The 24,002-nt window shown below is 35.3% G+C and overlaps 1 protein-coding gene across 2 annotated transcripts in view; it reads right to left on the bottom strand.

Moving 5' to 3' along the window:
- Positions 1-24,002, bottom strand: part of BANK1 (B cell scaffold protein with ankyrin repeats 1) — a 312,144-nt gene that overhangs the window by 284,070 nt on the left and 4,072 nt on the right. Inside the window, exon 1 of one of the 2 annotated variants that reach the window (XM_036025983.1) lies at positions 461-540. The exons of the other annotated variant lie outside the window; for it this stretch is intronic. The gene's annotated coding sequence lies outside the window, so the exon portion shown is untranslated. Of the gene's footprint in view, positions 1-460; positions 541-24,002 lie in introns of those variants that run through there. 2 annotated transcript variants of the gene reach the window in all.

A 24,002-nucleotide genomic window follows, 5' to 3' on the forward strand; every position in this document is an offset into this window, starting at 1 on the left:
TATCAGATTATACTCAGATAATATAGTAAATGTAACTGAATTGGTCTTACACTTTGACTTAGTGCAGCAGGGGAACAAAATTAGGGACTTTCCACAGGATAAAGGTAGTGAAACACAGTAAAACTCGTATTTGTCCTCCAGGAAAGTTGGTTAATTTTGATTATTCATGGTGGCAGAAAGTATCAGCTGTTTACTATATATATCTGTGAGGCAGATGCTGCTGAGGTACCTCTCATATTTTCCTGGACCACCAGCTACATCTTGATGGTCAGTTGATATGCACACTGACCACTCCCTTCCTCTGCATTGCTGCCTGGGGACTTTCTCTGGGGCTAACCGAGCTGTCTCAGCCCTATGCACCCGCCTGGAAGCTCAGAAGCACTGGGAATTTAGAGAGCTGGGCAGTGGCAGGGCAACCCTTAATCAATCAGGGATGAAAATCAATGTGTAAAGAACTTACTGTTCCCATCTTCAGTGGGACAATTCTGAGGTTTTTACTTACAGAGCAATGAGAAGGTTCCCAGTGCTATTGAATTGTAATTGCTCATCACATTAATCTGCTTATTAACACTGGCTTTTCTTGCTTTCTTGTCTCACATTTCCCATTTTCTCACTAGAACTTCATGGGCTCGTCCTCTCAATAAACTATCTACATCTGTGTCTATTTCTCAGCGTCTTCTTCAAGGAAAATCTCTATACACATATATATTAGTTAACCTACTTCTTCCTTTCAAATACAGGAAAGTACCAACACATTTTAAGATTATGCTTTTCAGATATGGTGAAACATGACCAGCAACAGCTATTTTTATACATATGTAAAACTTTCTTTTTCTGTTTAAAATGCAAACAAAAGCTTTTATGCTTCACAGAACAACCTGGGAGGAGAGATTTTTTCTTTTCTCTAAAAACAGCACAGTGTTAATTTTTACAGGGTTATTTTGCTAAGGCCTCCTACTCCTCACATAAAAACTGCAAATGTTCAACTCCCACCTCTATCACTGTTTATCACTAATACAAATTGTTAATAGTTCATTTAAGACTATAGACATGAAAAGATTCTAAATCTGTAAGGAGGTTTTAAAATGTTTCAAACTTACTTAGTGTAAATTCGTGGAATTCTGTTTCTACCATATCCATCTCCTTTCCTAGTTTTTATGGCAATGCACTATAGATTATTGAATTTAAGTCAGTGTGGACCATAAGACAGCCCATTACTCTTAAGAATACTGTGATCAAATAAACTACACTACAAATTTTAGAATGAATTCTGATTTCAGAGAATTTGACTAATGCAAAACAAAACAAAAATCATCAGAATCATTTAAATATAGTAGTAGTATCATCTCACACAGTCTCTTAAGGGTTTCTTAGTTCTCCAATGATCTCCTTAGAACCTGAATATTTTCTGTGACCTCTCCAGAGTGAATCCTCCCCTATGGATTACATCACCCAGGTTCCCATGGCCACTCCAATGGAAAGCGGTGTCCGAACACCAGAAAGTGAGAGAAAGGAACCATAGGGTTATTTACTGGTCCTCTCACTCACTTGTCCATTGCTAGTTTCGGCACTGGCTGCTTTCTTTTGTGGCCCTTCTGTGGCCTTTCTTCCAAGACTCCAGTTTTTGTGTGGTGGTAGCAGCCATGATCTTCCCTCCCTTCCCTCATAGGGGTAGTACAGGATTCCTGCTGTTAGTCTTTGAATGCTTCCCTATCCCTCTCTGGGTGTTTTAGTCCTGAACATCTTAGCAAAGAACCCCTTTATTAAATTTTTTCCGTTAAAACCTTTGATGGTGGCATTGTTTCCTGCCGGGATCCTGATAAGTGCAGGTACTGCAATGGCCCCAGGAAACAAACTCTATAAGGTCCATTTTGGAATTGGTTGTTCTCATAATTGTGTTCTCAATGCCTTGCCAAGTGAAAGTAGTACACTGGCAACTTATGGAATGAAGAATCACCACAGTCACTCAGATTTGCACTCGTGATGAACTGGGATGGACTATCAATGGAGGGGAGAGCAGGAGTCTGTGAAATGTAGTTAACACAGTGGCAATAGGGGTTACAGGGATGGAGCAGAGAATGATGGCTTTTCTGACTGTCCTAGACAGCCTGCGAATGCAGGAAGACAGAGCTTCAACTCCAGTAGCAGGCAAAACCCCTAGCAGACATCTAGGAACATGTGGAATCATAAGACTTGGAGAAGAGATTGGGACAGGGATGAGGCTAAGAATTTTAAACTCTTAAATGTTCTTGTCTCTTTCTTTACTGGGGGAACCTGTACTCCCTTTTAAAACAAACAAACTAAAACAAAACAAGATAAAAAATAAAGAGTTTTCAAAATTTCACTTGAGGCAATTGTCTTACAAGTGATACCAACTTTCCTTATTAGATATGCCAACACCCTTCACTGCTTTCCTCTAAGATCAATACCTAGAGTGAAACCCCGTAAGTCAGAGTATTTGAGAGAAGCTACTTATTTCATGCATAGAAATTATTACAGGCTTCTGCCAATATGTAGTAGCATGGGTCTGAAAGTACATATGGAATGGATTTTAAGAGTTATTAGACCAAGAAGGGCAAAGCTGAAGACTGGATCTGACTGTGTCAGTATGGTTGCATTCATACAGGTTTCAGAATTTAATGTTATCTCAAGTATCTGGGTTGCCCTTAACAGCCAATTTGAATGGATAATTAAAGCTTGGAGTATGTAGTGGCCTGCAACCAATGGGATTACAAAGTCAATACTTGTCTGCCAGGATGGAGAAAATGGGTCTGTAGGTAAACTTTTTCTGTAAAGTGCTAGATGATAAGCTAGATGCTAAATACTTTAGGTTTTGCAGTCCACATAGAACATCTTCTGTTTTTCTTCCTTTCATCCTTCCTACCTTCCTTCCTTTCCTCCTCCCCTTCCCCCTCTCTCTCCTTCTCCTTCTACTCTTTAAAAATATAAAAATGATTCTTATTCACAGGCTGTACATAAGTAGGCCACCAGCTGGGTTTTGCCTGTAGGTTGTGGTTGCAGACCTTTGCTCCAGATTGTTCTGACATCCCCTTCTCTAAGCATTAAGAAATTCAGTCATGAGCCCTGGTTGGCGTAGCTCAGTGGATTGAGCGCGGGCTGGGAACCAAAGTGTCCCAGGTTCGATTCCCAGCCAGGGCACATTCCTGGGTTGCAGGCCATAGCCCCCAGCAACCGCACATTGATGTTTCTCTCTCTCTCTCTCTCTCTCTCTCTCTCCCTTCCCTCTCTAAAAATAAATAAATAAAGTCTTAAAAAAAAAGCAATTCAGTCATGAAAGCTCTATGGTTTCTGTCCTCTGCAGCCTAGAGACAATGATAAGAACTGGATCTTTGAACTGAACTTCTTAGTTCAACGGGAAATAATGACATCTGAGTTAGTAGAGAATGAATAGCAACACTTAATCATTAGAGGCAATTTAAGTAATTAGAATTTTTCATTGCAGGGGTCTACTGTAACAAATGGATCTGAGGGTCCTTAGAAATGAGACTTATGTATAGCCCATGAAGCTTCAGTTTTACCTTTATAAAGAAAACAGTTTTAGGGTTGAGTGCAAAAACTGGCTCAATCTGGGGATTCACAGACTCCTATCTAGTTTCAGACTCACAGTCCTTTGTCTAAGGAAAGGCTAATGCTCTCTGAGAAAGGATTCTTCTCTGCTGCTAAACATGTATATAATGAATCTTCTTCAAAGCATTCTCCAGGGATCTTCAGCTATGTATACTGTGGAAAAAGGAATATCCACATCTTCCAGTGCTTTTTAGTTACGATCTCCACTGACACAAATCCCTGAAGGCCCAAAATGCCACGATGGCACACTGATAAGAGTGTGAACTTATGGTGTAAGGTGAATCACATCTTCCTTAGGTATATCTAATAACAGTTTTGGTGGGCCCATAAGTATATCCTATGGGTATTTTTAAAGCCCTGAATGTAGAGTAGCAATATCTACACATAGGAAATGGCAGAATTCTTAAAGAGAATAAGAATATTATGGTAGGAAGAAAAAATATGTCTCAAAGTGTTCAGCCTCATCCTCCCACCATCACCAAAATAGTAAACTAAAACAAACACTGGGATAATTATAAATATTTGTGCCACCAACAAAAAGTTGAATGGTGTTTTGAATGATATAACAATGGTGGTATTTCTTCATTTTTCTGCTTAACTTGCTTGTCTGCAAGTGTAAAACAACTGTTGTGTTCACAAATATAATCTGGTGTTGGTATCAACTGCTGCTCTACCCGTGACATCTTCACTGGATATGAATGGGTCTGAAACGTACTGGCACCTGTTTCAAGTGGATGGTTGCTGCACTCCAGACTCACTCATGGTTACCCCCGAAACAGGATGGTGAAAGGAATTGTTCCCAGTTGACAGAACCTTGGGCAGTATCTCTAATTGTTTGCTTTGAGGAAAAGGCCTGAGCTATGGATCTACATTGAGGAAAAGAAGAAAGAGTAGAAAAAGATTTGCTTATTTCAGAATTAAAATATATACACTAGGTTACTGATTAAGAAAGCATATCTTTGAAGCATGAGCCTGCATGTTACTTTCTTCTATTCTGTGATATCCTTATATTCTTTGTGGCTGTGGCTCACATAAAGATGAGTAAGAGTTGAATTCATGTTTCCCTTTTTCTTTGTGAGTAATTGGACCTGGAAAACAAGCCTATGGTCACACTTGTGATCAACAAACACTTACTGATATTTGCTAGAATTATGATCGAGGCCCCAACAGGATCAAGGTTTGACAAGTTTTTATATGGATGTAAGGCAATTCGTATTGGAAATATCAATACCTTTCCCTGTGGCAAAGCACTTTCCACAAACATAAAGTTAATTTCAAAGAAAAAACATATAATAAAACAAAGGGAAGTAAAAGAAGAGATCATAAAGATATGGAACAGAGATATTATCTTTGAGTAATTATACCACTAGAATAAACTGACATGAGTATACGGATTTGTCAAATAGAAATGTACATTAGATTGTACCTCAATATTTATGATTATAAAACAAATCTATAAGAAATTGTTACTAAACAATTCTTTAATTAGTAAAACTATAAAAATTAAAAACGTATGTAAAGAATGGCAACTCCCTAGTAGGATAACTAATAGATTTAAAATAACTTTCAGACTTCTGGTCAAGAGGAAGACGTAGGTAGACACACTTTACCTCCTTGCACAGACTTAAGAAGGATCACAACTAACCTTAAAACAAAAAACACCCAGACCTGCCAGAAAAATCAAACTCTATGAAAGTCTGACAACCAAGGATTTAAAGAAGCCATATTCATCCAGATAGGTAGAAGGGGTGGAGATGGGGAGCCAGGACAGAGAGGACAAGGTGTGGCAGTGACAAGGCAGCAGTAAAGAGGCAGTAGTAGTGGCAGTTGGCAGAACAGGCAGTCCCACACTCACATGTGGTAGATAAAAATCAGGAGGGATATCTTGGGTGTGAGTGATCCCAGCTCCAGGCCAGACTATAGAGCCTAGGCACCCAGCTCAAGAAGAATAAAGCCTCATAACTTCTGGCTATAAATGTCAGTGGGGGTTGGGGCCAGTCTCTCAGGAGAGTCCATTTAAGGGGCCTTCATGGTCCTAGAATGCATGCAAACTTACCCACTCTGAGAACCACCACCAGGGCAACGGCTGGAAGGGCACCAGGTGCATACAGGAAGTGGGTGAAGTGACTGGAAATGGAGCAAGTAAGTGCCAAGCAAACTTTCAGCAGCCAGGCAGCAGCACTGTCCCCTCTCCAACTCATCCCCCACATACAGAGCCACAAAGTGGTAAAGCAGATTGTCCTGCCCTGGTGAATAACTAAGGCTCTGTCCTCACAATTTAACAGGTACACTAAGACAGGGAGTCAAAGAAGTTCTACCTAATACACAGAAACCAACACAGGGAGGCTGTCAAATTGAGAAGACAAATACGGCCCAAATGAAAAAACGCAATAAAACCTCATTTAAAAAGCTAAACAGAACAGAGATAGCCAACCTATCAGATTTATCAGATTTAACAGATGTCAAAGGGACTTATTTAATAAAAAGAAGATCAAAACTAGGAAAATTAAAATGACAACAAATTCACAGCTATCAAGAACAGAATCTAAAAAACAAAAACAAACTAAGCAAACAATGAGAACAGGAACAGAATAATAGATATGGAGATCATTTGGAGGGTTATCAGTGGGGAAGGGGGAGAATAGAGTAAATGGTACAGGGATTAAGAAACATAATTGGTAGGTACAAAATAGACATGAGGATGTTAAGAATAGTATAGAAAGTGGAGAAGCCAAAGAACTTATATGCATGACCCATGGACATGAACTAAGTGGGGGAGAGGGAGTGCTGGAGGGAAGGGGGACATGGGGTAGAGGGAGGCAAAGGGGGAAATTTGGGACAACTGTAATAGCATAACCAATAAAATATACTATAAAATATCATTTAAATTCTATTAGCTTTTATGTACCCATATTACCTAACCTAAAACTATATGAAGTCAGAATTTGATATGTTAATTAATCAGCAATAATTTTAACACATCTCTAATATGAAGTTGTAAATTCTTTAAAACCTAGGATGTTAGTGGGAACCAGGATTCAGGATAAACTTGCAACCCAATCCCAATTCTTAGCTATTGTTTTGTTAAACTACCTTGGTTTATGATCCAAGGTCTTCTGTGTTTGAATGAGAAACTCTGTCTAATTCTGCCATTTCACATTACAAACTCTACTTTCTAACAGATATATACCACCATTAGCCAATGACAACTTCATCAATAATACAGGCATCATTTGAATTCCCCTCTGACTTATTCCTGTATTTCTCAATCACTTAACAATTGAGGCATGGAAGTGGAATATTTATTGTTCCATCCCTACCTTATCTCTAATACAAGATGTTGAGTTTTCTTTGACTAAAAATGGCTTAACACCTGATTGTGAATGGGACACATTTCAAAGGAACATACACTGAAATTCCATTCAATAGTAACAATATACAAAATGCATTCACATGAATAGTATGGTGTGTCTTTATGCTATATGCTACAATTTTAAGAAAAGTGTTGGAACTCAATTTAAGTCAAAAAAAATAAACTGAAGACACAAGTAAAAAGTCTGAAAGAATTACTCAAGATCATGTCAATAGTAAATCAGGAAGCTGAGCTTATATTCACACCATCTACTGCCAACTCTATTTTGGATATCAAGCCACACTTTAGGCAATATTATTGAGAAAATGAAATAAAACTACAGTCCTATCCTTGAAGCTCCCAACAGACAAGAGCATATAATCAGCTGAGCAGATTAAAAAGAGAATTAACTTCAATTCCACTGGCAAATCTAATTTTGCTGTCCTAGTTCTGAGGCAGAGTGTTGACATTCCCTAGTTTATTTGTCCTCTCTCACTTCTCATTTCTACCACTTCTTTCCAAAGCACAATATATGGTGGGGGTTAAAAAAAATAGTACCTGTATTATGGCTTGAGAGCAATGACTAAATAGCTCATGTTTCTCTTGTTAAATACCTTTCATGGACTTGTAAACAAATCTAACAGTGCAAATGAATGCTTTTTTTGGTCTCTATTGCTGAAGTATATAGATCAAGGATATGATAAATACACTCCACAGTCTCAAACTCTAATGGGATCTTGCAATCTAATTACATTAGCAAGTATTTGATGATCACTTAGACACTAATGTCTTTCAACAGTTTTGTTATGTTCAGACTATGATGTCATAATATGAGGATATCACTGAATAAAAACACACCTTCTGTGAAGAAGTTATCTCACACCCTACTCTGGAGATTATCTAGAATATTTTAGAAATAGCTGTGTACTAGAAAATATGTACATACTGAAATAAAGACTGGGATGAATTTTTATTCTTTTGTTGAAAGCAATACCAGCAAGTATGTAACCTCTACCCCTTCCTGGTGTCTGCATCCTCTGCAGCCATTCTTGCCCAGAATGGAAATAGCAGAGCTAGGAAAGTACATTTTCTGCCACTCTCCAGAGGCAACCTGAGGCCTCCAGGGACCCGTGCGCATGGTAAACATGACTTCTGGGTGGAGCACACACAATCCTCAGTGAAGAAAACAGTGGCTGTCTTTCGAGAAGTCCTCAACTCTGTTAAGCACCTGATAACAGCTGCATTTCCCCATTGTGATTCCATTCTCTTCTCATAATGTGATCCAGAGTCTGCTTGCATCAGAACCACTTCTGGAGCTTGATAAAATCAGAATTTTGGGGGATTGGGGCCCAGGAAAGAATCATCCATCATGTAACTAAGCACCTGGCTAATACTCAAGTTCACTCCAGTTTCAAAATTACTGCAGAGTCTTTTTTTATACTGAGAGTATTTCTAGTACCATATTTGATGATTACAGCTACCATTTTTTGAAGATTATTTACTCTTAGAGAGAGGGGAAGGGAGGGAGAAAGAGAAGGAGAGACATTAATGTGTTAGAAATACATGGCTCAGTTGCCTCTTGCACACCTCCTACTGGAGACCTGGCGGGCCACCCAGGCATGTGTCCTGACTGGAAATTGAACCAGTGATCCTTCAGTTCACAGGCTGGCACTCAGTCCACCAAGCCACACCAGCCAGGGCACAACTACCGATTTTATCTCTCAAGTTTTGCTGATATAAAAAAAGAAAATGAAGATTTTAGACTTTTCTAATGATAAAAATTCAAATGATTTATAATGCCATTTATTAAGTAATAAATGAATGTGAATAATTCAATTCAATAAATCATTAACTTTCTCAAAATCTTCCTGATTTTACTCCAGTGATTTTGTTTGTCATATAAAGGCCAAATTCCACATTTCCAGACAGACAAGAGCATGATATTTACAATTATGTATCTAAAATTTAGATTGCAACTCTGAAGTAAACATTGTGTTTATTATGTTAGCCAACATATAAAAAGAAATCAAGAACAATCTTACAGTAACCAGAGAGGAGGAGGGAGAGAGATAATAGGGGATAATGGAGGGGGGCATCAAGGAACATGAATGAAGGACACATTGACAAAGCCAAATGGAGTGGTTTCGAGGGTAGGAGGTGCGGATGAATGGGCCAGGGGATGGTGTGGTGGGCTGAAAATGGAGACAACTGTACTTGAACAACAAAAGAGAAAGAAAAAAATTTAAAATAAAGTAATATAGCATGTGATTGGGGGAAAGGAATTTCATAATAAAATATGTGCTTAAGCAATACAAGTATTGAATTTTATGCCAACTTTTATAAAAAAATGTTTTTTTACTATTATTAATTCCCATACTCCAGGTGAAATATTAGTTAATTAACAACCCAGAACTCAGGCACTCATCTGTTTACAAAGGTCAAATTTAAAAAATTAATGTTCAATTATTTTACTCATGACTAATATTTTGTACAAGATTAAATACTAAACCCTCTTCTAAACTGAAATAATGAAGCACTGGGAATTCCTAAGAGGGCCATTTTCATTAATAATTTGACATTTGGAAGTGTATAATATAATAAGATCTACACATGAATTCTTATAAAAATGTGAACTTCTAGACAAAGAATATTAATTTAGTATAAGAAGAACGAGAAAGAATTATTACAATTATTCTTCTATTTTCCTCTCCTTTTAAAATGTGTAACAATATAGTCCATCAAAAATTTAAACTCTACACTATATAAAAGTTTGAAAGACAAAGCTATGTCAAGAATATGTGAAAATAATATTTTAAATTATTCTTAGTCAATCCTAGTAATCCATTTTATTTATTGAATTTGCTTAATTACTTAAACACAGTGTAAGGAAATAGCTATCCAAATACTAAATTTTCTCCTACATTTTTCTCAGCTTATAAAAATAAGATGACATTAGTATTGAAAGATGTTACCACTTGAATTTGAGGAATTACTATATCTTAATAGTAGTTTACAATTGCAAGCAAAGTTGAAAATCAGCAACACTTAACAGAATGAGGTGATTGATATAGTTTATTCACTGGAAATTTTTATTTTTTCCAGCCAGTAATATTTTACAGATAATTGTCCTTACCCTTCTATGGTCCTGCTTCTGACTACTCCAACAATTTATAGTTCTCATTTATCACTTAGATTTTCAGATCAGGTATTTTGAAATTCAGCAGGATGATTAACCATAATCGCCCATAAGTATCTTAATAAAAATATCTCAATGTTTTTAATTCTTAATTATTTGTATCTTTTTATATGTTTACTTAATAATTGTTTAATGATTTCTGCAAAAAATGTTGTTCAGATTTTATGAGATGTAAAGGTTATGAAGCCCAATTACTGCTCTTAAAAGGACTTACATATTACAAAAAGAGCATAGAGTTTTACCAGTTACTTTAACAAAAGGTAATTCATTTTAATATCCCATTAAGACCTGTGGTTGAAGAATCTTGTAACCTTATTTATCCTAGGGTTAGTATGAAATATTACCTTGAAATAAAGTATCAATAAACCCTGAAGTATCACAAAATTCAGAATTGAACAATTTATAGGTCTAAAGTTTTACAAAATGTCACTGGTATTGAAATATCAGAAATTGTATCATGAATGAATGTTCAGATCACACTGAACATTACAAACCATATTTATAATGTGAGGTCTTTTATATATGTATACCCAAACACAAATAAGACAAATACTGTAGTATGAACACTTACTTCTAAGTGGAGGACTGTGGTATACTATAATTTTATTCTTAAATTAGTCTTTATTTTCAAATGTTTTACAGTGCACATATATTACTTCTGTAAGAAAATACCCATATGCTTCTATTCAAAGCAAACCAGCCTGACTCCAATAGAACTTTTATCAGTAGGAGAAAACGATCTTAAAGTAATTCCATGCCAGAGTTAAGAAAGGGTTCATGTTCTCAGATAGCAAAACAAAGTGGGATCATAAAATGATATTAGTGAGCTTTGGCAAGGATCACACATCCAAACTAGTTGTCTCTCAGAATATCTTTGTCCTTTAAAGTTTGGAACAGAACAGGGCTTTATGTAATTGAAAACAGTTGGCATCTAGCACTAACCTTAGTAGAAGTTTAGCCAAATATTTCAGGGACTGTCCTCATTCCCTCATTTAAAAGCTCTTCAACCTGGTTAAGTGGTTTGTTGGTTAAGATGTTTCAGTTTGTTTACCTGAAAAAACTGGAGGTAATGATGTTTAACTCATAAAAATAAAATATGAAACCCGGCCCCCAGCAGTCATTGACATGTGTGGCAGTGATGATGATGATGACGGTGATGATGATAATTATAATAAAAGCTACCAAAATGTAGCAAGTGTCTACTACATACATATCAATGACTGTTTTGGTGTTATACAAGCATTAACTGCTTTTAACCTGGCAACAACCCTGTGAACAAATGCTCTTTTTATCCTATTTTGCATATATAGCCACTGAAACAGTGATAACATAAATATACTGCTCGAGTTCAACTGTGTGTACTAGTAAGAATTAGAATGGCAACAGTCACCATTCGCATTAACAACAAGGATTATTAAACTAGTAAAATCATTGAATGTGAACAACACCCAATGTGAAAGCCCCAAATAATGGGACTTGTTTGTTTCATTTTGCTATTGAAACAATAAGAATTTCACAAAGATGTCCTCCTAAGTACATATCTTGTTGAGGATGCCTATATAAGGGTAACAATGATATTCTTTCCACATTTATAAAGCTAGTTCTTGATGGTTACACCCAGTTTTTTCACTAGACTGATGGAGTATGAATGTCTGATGAATAAGGTCCTGCCTGAGGCATTCATCTATATTTTGTCCTTACTGAGTCCACGTGTGTTTCAAAATCTGCATTAGTTTCCTATTGCTGCCATAAAATATTACTACAGTCTTAGTGGTTTAAAGGTAATAGAAATTTATTATCTTATATTTTGGGAAGATGAAAGTCTGAAATGGGTCTCACTGCGATAAAATCAAGATGTTGTCAGGGATACGTTCCTCCTGGAGGCCTTTGGGAAGAATCATTCATTTGCATTGCCCAGCTTCTAGCAGACACCCACAGTTCTTGGCTCAAGGCCGCATTACTCCACTTTCAAGCCAGCAACACTGGGCCATCTTCCTCATGTGGCCACATCTTTGGTTCTGCCTCTCCTGCCTCCCTCTTTCACTTATGGCCCACCTGCATAATCTGGGATACTCTCCCTATCTGAAAGTAAATTGATTATAATCTTAATTCTTTCTGCAACCTGAAATCCTGCTTGCCATGTGACCTAACATACTCCCAAGTTTGGGGATTAGGATGGAGACACCTTGGGGAGCCATTATTCTATCTACCACAACACCTGAACACTGCTTTCAACTCTAGTTCCTTCTCTTCCTTTCCGACAAAGTAAAACAGAAAATGGTCAATACAGTTTCTGCTTCTCCTCACACAGTGTTTGTAGGATAACCCTAACTAAGTGGCTTAAATGATAATGTTTAGATTTGTCATTGAATCAAAGCAAATGATGCATTAGAAGAATTTTCTAACAGTCAGTTAGTAGAAGCTTGAAAATTCCTTTGAAGATGCAAAGCATTAGGCAGCTGCAAATTATTAGCCTTGCACTCTTTATTACAAACATTTTACAATATACTTTAATCACATTTGTATTCTAGCTTTCATTTTAAATATCCTAATGGCCTTCATTAAAGACACTGTTTTTCTAGCATTTTATTGTAGTTATTTCACTTCCTGTTTTTTTTTCATTCACCTCCAAGGTCCTTGAAAGTAGCAAAATGTTCTAAATTTTTATGATTATTAGTTGGAAACTGTGGTTGTCTATTACATCCCTTATAAAAATGTTTCTGAGTTGATCTATTGAAAAATAACTATATCATCTTTTATGTTGCACATTTTTCTATTAAAATGATTTTCTATATACATGGCTACTTTATTGATTAAAAAAAAAGAAAAGTCTTCATGGGAAGAAGGCCATTCTGATGTGGGTGTATAGACATGCCTGTGTGAAACTGAAATGAATTCATATCAGAGTCATGTAGTGGTGAAGAGGCCAAGCTCATAGAGTCCAAATTTAAGCAGATAATTTCCCTCTCTGAGCCTGAATTTCCCACTTGTAACATTTGGATAACACCACTTATGAAATCAGTTGTGGGAGTGAAATGAGATAAAGTACTTAGAGCATTTCCCATAGTGCTTGACACCTGTAAGCGCTAAATAAAACTTTGTTTCAACCTTTGAAGGTCGTTTCAATCGACCTTCTGGAAAGTAAAATGTGCCTTGGAGACACTGTTTGCAGTGGGTAAGCTGCAAACTCCCAGAGACACAAAGACAGAGAGTCAGAGAGGGAGAAAGGTAATCCCTGTAGAAAACATCTCCAATTCTGATTATTCCAAGGACAATGTCTCAGTATGGGGCTTGTGACTTCATGAACAAAGAGAAAGTGATATAAGTGGCCAGAGCCTCTCCATAGCTATAATTATCTCAACACTATTTTATTTCAATGCTCAACTTTTATTTATCCAGTCATATTAATTTATCACTTATAGAGAAAAATTATATTTAAGCTAAAGAAAAATTTTTCTTAAACAAGAGGATAGGCAGTATAGCCAAAAATTGAGGAAGGTCTTATGAGAATGATTGAAATTTGCAAAGCACTGTCCCAGGGGACTGCACTCATGATTACATTCTGAAATGATTAGTGACTTTCTGGAACAGCAGTATGCATCAGAAGTCACCCCCAGTACTCAGAGAAAACACTCTTCACTGTTGTTTGTCCCTGCTAATTAGTTCCAATGACTAACTTATTCAGATTCCTGTAGACTGGGGTTTTCTTGAGTCATTTGATGTTGAATTAGAATGAATATAAGTAGAAATAAAGCCATTCAGATGTTCCCATCCATAGTTCACTTAAATACAGTCCTGGGGGCTGGAACCACCTTTGTGCATAACCCCTGAACCCAGCACAGGAACTCAAGAATAAATGTTTGAAGAATAAATGAATAAGGAAGGATAATTACTCCTTCATAAAACTATAGAGGCATTAGTCCACCCTTTCTTGATAAACATCCTCAATTCTAAATGCCTAGAGAAAGCAACATCAATTTTTGCAGTGTTTTTGTTTGAAGATAAGAGATATTAATTGAATTATTATGAGCCAATCATTCTGAATAATTAAGATATGACCAGGATACATAATGCCTTCTGAGTATCAGAGACGTCACATGTCTTGCAAGAGGTGAAGGTCCATTAGTGACAGGGTCAGGACTCAATCCTGCTCTTATTTGACCTCAAATCCAGTGCTACCAAATAGTATCTATGTTATTAAAAACTATTCAGTCTTAAATACCACATGATTTCACTTATGTATGAAATCTAAAAACAAAATGAACAAGCCAAACAGAAACAAATTCATCGATACAGAGAACAAATTAATGGTCACCCAGTGGGAGGAGGGTTGAGGGGTAGGCAAAAAAAGGTGAAAGGGATTAAGAGGTTCAAATTGCCAGTTATAAAAATAGTCATAAAAATGATCTACAGCACAGCATATATGGTCAATAATATTATAATCACTATGTATAGTGCCAGATGGATACTAGATTGATTGAGGTGATAACTCTGTAGGGTATATAAATGTCCAATCACTGTGTAGTACATCTGAAGCTAATATGAGATTATATGTCAACTGTAATTGAAAAATAAATTTAAAAAATAAATAAAAGTAAAAAATTTCAATATTTCTTTATATTAATTAATGATAATCCTGCATGGAAGATGATCTATTCTTTTATCCAGTAAACCACTGAATTATTGTGGATTTTTCTTTAATTGTTTTTGTTGTTGTTTTTGAATATTTTGCCAACAGATTTATACAAGGAGAGAGCAAAACTGAAATATTTATGAATAAGAAGTCATCAAATGGCCACACTAATATAAAGTGCACATATAAATGTTAAATATATTAAAACTACAGAGCTGAACAAGTAAAACTATTAAATGTAGAAAAATAAAAACTAGATGTATATATACCACTTTTTTATATTTCTAGAAAAGTCTTTGTGAGATATCTTCAATTGTGTGCCTGTATTCTTTTAGAAAGAAAGAATACTAAAAATGATTTAATCTTCTAGACATACATGGAGGATATTGAATTTAATTTGCCTTTAAATTCCAATAGTACTTTTTTCTCTCTGTTTGCCCCAGAAGGTATTTTAATTAGCTAAATATTCTAAGTTAAATTAAAAAGTTATAGAATCTTAGCAAAAATAACTAAATTACTTATTATCAGATTAAAAGTTCATTTAATATTTAAAATGCCTTAAAATTATCTTTTGTAAAAAGTTTCATGAATTTTTAAGTTTTTCTTTTTGTTGTTATAATGAAAGAAAGCCCTTCTGCAAACCAAACAATTAAAAAACAAGTACCAGAACAAGGGTAGTTATGTAAGGGTAGATAGAGGACTCTGCGGATATTCAGAAATGTGGCCTTCAGAAATGGACACATCTTTAATTACCCTTTGTCATAAACGTAACTGGACACTGTAATGCCATTCTTTGTACTAACTAATCAGCAAGCACCTGTTAATGCACTTGTCTCTGCTGACCTATGCCAGAGGTTACACCGCCCTTTAAAGAGCACCCAGTCTGAGTAATAAAAGCCATTGTCATATTAATCTTGTTTCAACATAACCTGTTAAGTCAGTCAATTTCCAAGATATAAAATCCATTCTCTGACTAAACTATTTACATTTACATCAGCTTCTGTTGTTTCAAGAAGAAATATATTTCAGCAATAATTTATTTGGGTGACTCTTAATAGCCATGCACTTGCTTCAAATATGTGTTTCATTGACAGACTTTTCTAACACAGAAGCCATCTGTTTATGGCCAGGTAGTCAAGTTGCTCTTAATTTTGGGATGTTTGCATAAATAAAATCTCAATATTTAAGCAGTGTGAGACCACTGACATAGCCTACATGATTATTGACAGAGGCAGTTTAACATGAAAATATCTGTAAAATCACTTGCTCAATTGAGGTGCAAAAATGCTATTTAAATAGAAACACACACTACAAAATAATCTTACATTAGAATCCCTATGTATGTTCCTTGTTCCATTTGATCCACACACTTTACTTTCCCTAGCAATCAATCACCTTCTGATTTTCCTTCCATTTTCTCTAGCATATCTCACTATCAAAGCTGTGACCTGATTGAATTAATCATAAGAAAATAAAATGACAGATAAATGTGTGGGCCCTTCTCAGCCTACCAATGCCATTGTCTCTACAGTCCCTTCAGTTTCTACTCCCATGATAGGCCTCCCTCCCTCTCATTCATTCAAAATGTGGGTCATCCGTGGAGGATAAGAACTTTATTTACACGATGGTACGACGAGCACCCAGGAATACATAACTGAAAGAAGTGCTGCCAGTCTCTGGCTGTAAGAATCATCCTCTCAAGAACCATTTGCAATTTAACAGGGACGATAACTTTGTGCAAAAAAAATGAACTTGTTTCTCTACCCATCCTGAGATGACAACATCCCACGTTAAACATATTTGTGAAACAATGGATTCAAGGACATGGAACATGCACTGTTAGTTGCAGAATTTCTCAGCCCATTGGAATGTTCTAATATGCATATTCACAACTTGTTTCACCATAGGAACACTTTTTTCAAGGAACATATATACTACAGAATACAGTTTGGGCAACATAATACTAAAAGAATAAAGCTCTAGAAGTATGATTTCAAGTTTTCCAGTTTATTAGCCATCAGATACAGGAAGTATGTCACTTTTTGTAAAGTGCCACATGGCCACTCACTCACTCACTCAGCAACCACCATGGTGTAACTATAAATTACTGGGCACCTGCTATGCGGCAGGTGTGCATAACTAAATGATTTTTCACCTTTTCATAATGAGGTAGGTCCAGAGAGGTCATGTAACAAAGTTACCTAAAGTCCTAAAACTACAACTAAATGTTGCAGCTAGGCTTCCAACTCCGAATGAGAAACCTAAGCCTAGATTTTTATATGCTGCAGATCAGAAAATTATTCTAAGAGATGGTATAATACTTATGATGCATAAATGTACTGTTTAATGACTCTTTTATATTTTCCTAATAATAAGCAGAAGTGAAATGTGTTAATTGCTAACTTCTCATCAACCTGACCTTATTAAAAGAAATAGAAAAGTTGTCCCTTTCTTTCCATAGTCACAAATACTTTCTAATTATCATAGGTTACTCAGAACTAGAAATTTGTTTCAGGGGGGCTTTCTGTTCATCTAGTCACCCTCCAAGATTTAGGTCACACACTGCATAGATTTATATCTTATAGAGAATAAATTGCTCAGACATAATGTAAACAATTCTGAATTTATTACTAAAACTTTACCTACAAAACTATATCAACCCTAATTTTCATCCATGTGATGTTATTATAAGTGCCTTTACACAACAGTGAAGAGACTCTGAGTCAACTCCATTGTTGTGTGTGTGCTGTATCTTTGTGGCAGACATGGAGAGGTAACATATGATACAGTCATAGACCAAGTTTCCTTCAAGAACAAAGAAATAAAAGTTAACCACATTTTTATTTAGAAATATGTGATGTATAAACAGGACTAAATTCTCCAAATAGGGAAAATGTCCTTTGTCCATTAATTATTATCACACAGTTCTCATGTACCATGTCATTTGCTTTCATAGCAGATCAAAGGTTTCATCAAATACAATTTGTGGTGAATTCTCAGAGAAATATATAATTAGAGACATTATAGTGTTTAATGTAGTGATGAGAAAAATCAAACAAGGGAACTGGAAGAGCTTTTATAAGAGGTACTGAATCCTGAGATTTGTGTGTATGTGACACCAGGAGATTAGCGAATGAGCCACGTAGACACATTCCTTCTAATAAAAGTGAAAGTTCAATACTAGTTCTGGATGAAAGGAATAATATTTGCCATTTGTTAAATACTTGCTATGAGGCCTCCAGGCACTTCACACACAGAATTACATTTAACCACTATTATGTTCCTATAAAATAAGTGTGTTACCCATCTCAGATATTAAAAAATGGAATCTTAGATAAGTACTTTGCTCAGAGTCATACAAGTAAGGGACAGATGCATATCTGAGTCAATATAGATAAATGCATATATCAGTATAGATAATCAACCACAAATTCAAACACCACTTGGAGCTTCAGTTATCTTTTAAAATAACATTTGTCAATGTTAAACTAGAAAAGAAATGTGTAAGTTATAGGAGATTAGCTTGTTCTGTAATACAAATAAAAATCTTGATATAATTTAAATTGCAATGCTCTATGCATATCCAAAGATCTATCTTAAATTCCTTTTTTAAAAGCATTACATATTTTCTTTTTTTATTTTTAACATCTTATACAGTTTAATAATAATAGAAAATTAGATATTTTTCCTTCCTATAATTTCCATGCAGAGGTCACATTTTCCTGCTAATGATACAAGGAACCAGTTTTGCAATAAAAGGTTACATGGGAAGACATTTTAAAGATAGAAAGCAATATCTTATTACATTTGTTCACAGAGCTACATAATGAAAATTCAACATTTTTGTGATGGTAATATGAGTGAGTGGACAGTTTCCAACTTTGTCATTTGATTTAAATAAATCAAAATTGCTATATATTTCTTTTAAACCTAGGACCTTTTATACATAGACTTTTCTACCCAAATTAACCCAGTGGAAGATTTAATATCATTTAAAGTTGATTCTCCCCAGTCAATAGCTGGTTCAGTGCCTTCCTGATTTCCTCTATTCCTCATGGTGATAATGGATATCCCCTCACTACCCACCCCTACCCAGGGGGTCAGTTACAAAAATTGTCCCCGGTGGCCCTGCTTAGGTGTTGCTCTCAAGACACTTACTGCATTTTCGGACCATAGGACACACCCAGGTTTTAGAGGAGGAAACTAGGAAAAAATATCCTTGAAGGAAAAAATGTGGCAAAATATTTAATAACATAAATATTTCACCATAACATTTCACCAATGTAAATGTAAACAGAACTCAACAGCAGCATTAACAACCATTATTCCTTCTAAATTTGGGGGGAAATGGTGCACCTTATAGTCCGAAAAATATGGTACATCAATTATGTAATAACTAATTCCCAATGTTAAAGTTCTTCCTGCTTAAAACTGCTAGATTGTTCTCTATTAAATGCCTCTAAAACACATGTTATACAACACCCAATTGTTGCATGGGAAGGAAGAGAAGTAGATAAAATAATTTTAAATGAAAAGGCAAGAATGAATGAATAAATATCTACTAATAGTCAAGATAATTAGGGTAGAAAAGATTTTTGGGGAGAACTCTGCTTAGCAGGTATTGGCTTGAAAATAAACAAATACATCAGTGGGAGAGAATACAAAATTCAGAATGCTAATTTCAGGATGTATGAAAGTTTGTTGGATGACAATGGTGGTATTTTGATCAATAGGAAGTACAGGCTTTATTTAATAAATGCTGATTACTCAATTGGATACCCTTATTTTTTTAAAAAAGAACTCAGTTGGATTTCAGTCTCATGCTATATACAAAAATAAATTCCAGGCACACCACAAGCAACTATAAAAAATTTAAATGTCATGAAAAAAAACTAGAAAACTATATTGGTTGTATAGGAGTTAGTAAGACTCCTTCAATCAAGATAGAAACTGAAGCTATGAAAGAAAGTTACATATATTTGAAACAAGGAATATTAAAATATATGCAAGGCAACAAATGCCAAAATTGAAATCATTTAACAAATGATAAATTTTAAAAAATATTTGTGATACATAAGATAAAGTATAAATCATCAGTATATAAAGCATTACAATATCACAAATTAGTAAGGAAAAATAGGAGCCAATGATATTAAAATGCTAATTAAAATTTAATTAATATTTCATTTTTATAGTGAAATATTACTATAAAAGTACATTCTGTGATGAGCATGAATGAACAGAGGTTCTCTCTAAACTGCTGAAGGAATTATGAATTGTGTTAGTATTTATGAGAATTATCTGGCAATACACAGGGTCTGGCACAGAAAATGCCCCCATTTTATTACAAAATCTAAAGTATTCTGTGACATAACAATATCACACTCAAGCACACCATATGACATTTTAGGTGAAATGTTCAAATTAAAACTATAAATTATTACACCCATATTATTACCCTACTCAAGCAGGTGTTACTTCTGCCAGACCCTGCATATTCAACAATAGTTTACAAGAGAGAAATCATATCTTTAGTGGATTTTATTGGAACTTTTTTCTGAAAGTTTGGAACAGTGCTATCCAACAGAAATATAGTTCTTCAACCAAATGAAAGCCACATATGTAGTTTTAATTTTTAACAGCTACATTACAACAAGATAAAATTAATTATAATGTTTTATTTAATCCAATAAATTTGATATATTTTAACGTAATCAATATAAAATTATGGAGAGATTTTGTATTCTATTTTTTATGCTAGAGACCTGTGGAACTGGAAAGCATTGTGCTAAGTGAAATAAGCCAGGTGGTGAAAGACAAATACCATATGATCTCACCTTTAACAGGCATATAATCAACAAAACAAACAAACAAACAAAATATAACCAAAGACACTGAAATTGAGAACAGGCTGACAGTGACCAGAAGGGAGAGGGGAGGGAATTTCAGGGGAAGGGGGAAGGGTTTGAAGGAACAAGTATAAAGGACACATGCACAATAACAAGAGGGGTGTGGAGACAGGAGGGAGGTGAGGAGGGAGGTGGGGAAGGGGTGGTCTGAGATGGGGGTAAAGGGCAGAAAACTGTACTTGAACAATTAAAATAAAAAGTTAAAAAAAGAAAACAAACATTTAAGTGTTGGTACAGAAGGAGGTGTTGCCCAATATGATTGAGGAGAGGCTAAAAAGAAGGAAAACAAGAGTATAATGACTACTTCAAAAATAAAATATTTTGGGCCCTGACTGGTGTGGCTCAGTTGGTTGGTTATCACCTTACAAGGCAAAAGGTCACCGGTTCGATTCCCCAGCCAGGGTACATGCCTGGGTTGTGGGGCTTGGGGCTTGTGAGAGGCAACCAATCAATGTGATGTGCAAGAGAAATATGTTTCTCTCTCTCTTTCTCTCTCCTTTTGCTTTTCTCTAAAAATAAGTAAATAAAATCTTAAAAAAAACAAAAACAAACAACCAAATAAAACCAAATTTTGGGGGGAAAACAAGAGTGGTGAACTAGCTCAAATTCTTTGAGTAGTTCAGTTAAAATGAGATTGAATTCAGTCAGTGTATTTTGCATATGAAACTTACAGATGACCTTAGGGTGAGAAGTAAATAGCTTTAGCAAAGGAGATGAAAGCCAAATTCAAATGAGTGGAAGGGTAAAGGGAGATGAGAATATGGTTATCATGTGGACAATTTTGAAACCGTGGCAGTGAGAGTGTGGAAAGATAGTAACTGGAGGAGATGTGGAATGAAGGAAAGAATTTTATTATTTTTGTTTTAAGATCAGTGCCACTATAGCAACTTAATTGTACTCAAAAGCTTATGACATTATATACCAAAGGATTTTCTTCTATGCAAACTTTTTGAGACAAATTCCATAAATTCCATTAAGAATAGATTTTTCTCACATGCTCAAGTATTCTGTCTCACGTCCCCCTTTCTTCTTTCCTTCTTTTATTCCTTGTTTCTGGAGTTTGCCTTCTCCTCATTTCCTTCCTCTTCCTCCTCCTCCTTTCTTTCCTCACATTGGCTCTCGCACTCAGTGTGAATATCAGTGGAAAGTAATATATTTCTTTTTATGAAAACTTTGTTCCATGCTAAATAATTCCTTAGATTTACTTTTAATTGACCATCTTTTCCTTTTTATCCACATTGGAATCTATATGTCATTATTACAATCACATCTTTGCACATGTTTCAACTCTCATCCTTCTCTTTTTCTGTCATATCCACCTGATAAAACTCCAACCCTATGTAAGTCTACCCAACTGTATTCCTTGTCTGAATCAAGACACTACATGCTGCTTAAAAAACATATTCAAGCAGGTTGGGCACATTACAAATTTTGACATTTCTGTTATGTATTATTTGTTTCATATAGTTTTTCTGATTAACAATGACAGTGACCTCAAAATTTTATTCCCTGACAAGGGTGTAGAATGAACAATTTTCTGCACTGTTCGATTACTGAACTTTCTATTGGCTTATGGGCAAAAGTAGCATACTGTGTTTTTCAAATCATCTTCTGTAATTATCCATCTTGCACATGAGTCAACCTGGCTGTCATCTTCTACTGCATATTATCAAAGACTGACATTTCACTGACAAGTTTCATTATTTCTCTTTTGAAAGAAAAGAAGGACTTTGGTGAGTTCAACAAATCTGCAAAAGCTAGGCAAACCCCATCACTGGTCATGAATCAGTCATGGCTGACTGCCCACCTTTGAATCAAGTGCCTACTCTTGGCCCAAGTGACTGTTTCTGGAACCTGGGTGATACACGGTTCTACCCATTTTATATGAGTATTGATGGACAGGACATGTGAATATCAGCGGAAAACAAGGGAAGGGCCTTTTGTCTACAAATAAGTGCCTGGAGTAATGAAAACTCTAAACTTTTATTGAAAAACAATGAATTAAGGAAATTATCTCATTATATAAAATCAACATAGAGTTTGTCTAAATTTTTATCTCTTTCACTTTCCAATAATGACCTAGTAGTTCACTAATTGTACTAAAATTGCAGTTATCTACTGAACATTTATAACTATATCAGCCTATTATGTATAACTAAAATGTGATCAACCAATGTAGAAAATGCATAAACTTCAAGGATTCTTCATATAGTCATAAGAAATTATCATAATTGCCTTATATAATGAGCACTTTTTTGCCCAATTTTTGAAGGAAAAACAAGGATGTGCATTATATATAGGTATAATGATTACATGCCATCATAATAATGGGTACCCTGAGTATAATGTGTACAAAAACATGGGTGAGCATTATACATGGTAAAATACAATACTTTACAATTTGTCAGTCCAGTGGCATGGTTTTATAGAATCACACCACTTTGATATGGAATGTTTCTCCACATCTTTGCAATGTGGGTTTCTCCACCTTCCACCCCTCCCCTCATGAAAGACACAGTGACTTAGGAGTTACAACTTCAACAGTTTAGAAAAGTTTTTTCAGGAAGTGAAAGAACACAATGAATTATTCAAAATTTTCATATGATTATAGTGAACAATACAGTATTTTGTCCAAACTGGGGGCTAATCTTCTGATGCTCTCATTTATCAGGGTAATGTGATATCCATATCATATGAATTCAAAGTAGGAACACAATAAATGGTAGCTCTTAAAAGAAGGCCAACATTTCAAGTGGTCCTGATACTACATTATTCTTCTGCAAGTTAGACTTGCCCCTATGGGTAAACTGAAACAAAAAGGAAGAGAATATTGATCCTGACCAAAGGATGGTGGTTAATCCTTAGCAAGGATTATGACAAAAAAAAATGCAAATAGTAAATGGAGTAACAAGTCAAGAACTGTTCTTGTACTTTTCATTATGTCTTATACAATGGATCACATAAAACATGAAGCAGTGGGAATTACTAATATGGAAAAGTGGTACAGGAACTTAAAAGAAAGGAAAATATGATACATAATTCATATGACAAAACATAACATTTTAATTAACTAGATACAAAGGAAACCTTATAAAACACCACAGGCATTGATGGATTACTTTCCATAATTACAAAGGGAAGTGGTCCTTCTGGATTATTTCAATGAAGAGCACTTGGAAGCAACAAAGAAATTTCTGTCCAGTGGTAAATGTCTAAATGGCTCATTATATTGCTTTGAGTGAAAAATAAATACAGGAGCCGTATAAGTCCATACATTATCTGATATTTTTACCACTTGGGCTAATTGAATGTCTGCAGTAAAAC

Source organism: Phyllostomus discolor, chromosome 1 (genome assembly GCF_004126475.2).
Source record: "Phyllostomus discolor isolate MPI-MPIP mPhyDis1 chromosome 1, mPhyDis1.pri.v3, whole genome shotgun sequence".
In the NCBI taxonomy this organism is placed as follows: Eukaryota; Metazoa; Chordata; class Mammalia; order Chiroptera; family Phyllostomidae; genus Phyllostomus; species Phyllostomus discolor.